The sequence below is a fragment of the Octodon degus genome, unplaced genomic scaffold (genome assembly GCF_000260255.1).
Source record: "Octodon degus isolate 3935 unplaced genomic scaffold, OctDeg1.0 scaffold00076, whole genome shotgun sequence".
In the NCBI taxonomy this organism is placed as follows: domain Eukaryota; kingdom Metazoa; phylum Chordata; class Mammalia; order Rodentia; family Octodontidae; genus Octodon; species Octodon degus.
Genome location: NW_004524652.1, coordinates 9,056,648 through 9,057,207, shown reverse-complemented (window position 1 = coordinate 9,057,207; position 560 = coordinate 9,056,648).

Here is a 560-nt window from a genome sequence, read left to right as displayed (position 1 = left end):
GAGGCACTTGTGTGCTTGTCTCGCGTGCGTTTTTTCCTTCAGGCTTTCTAAAAGCAGGGACTAGATACCCAGCAGCGTCGCAGGTTCCGGGTTTAAGTCGTTCTTCTTTGGTAGGGAGTTCATTAAGGTGTCGCATGACAAAAATCGTTAAGAAATACAATTTAGACCCCTTCTGTGTTCCAGCACTGCGCTGAACACTTAGCTGGTGTGCACTGTCTTAAGATGCTCTGAAGGTACCGAGTGTGGTAAATGGATAGATAGCGTGCGCCTTGTACAAGTTGGGGAGCTGAAGCCCAGAGATTGAAAGATTTGTCCAAGGTGATTGGTACCTGGTCAGATTAGGAGTCTAACTCAAGAGAGCTGAACTCTTCGCGCCACACACCACGTTAGTGGAAATGTAGTTCCTTAATGCTCAAAAAGTTACCTACAAATAGTATTCTTTCAAAAGCTATTTTTAATTGAATGTTCAGTGTCTGCTGGAGCTTCAGTTGTGAGCACACTCAGATGTGGTATCTTCTTGAAGAGTGACAACAGTCGAATGAAGGAGACAAATGAATTAA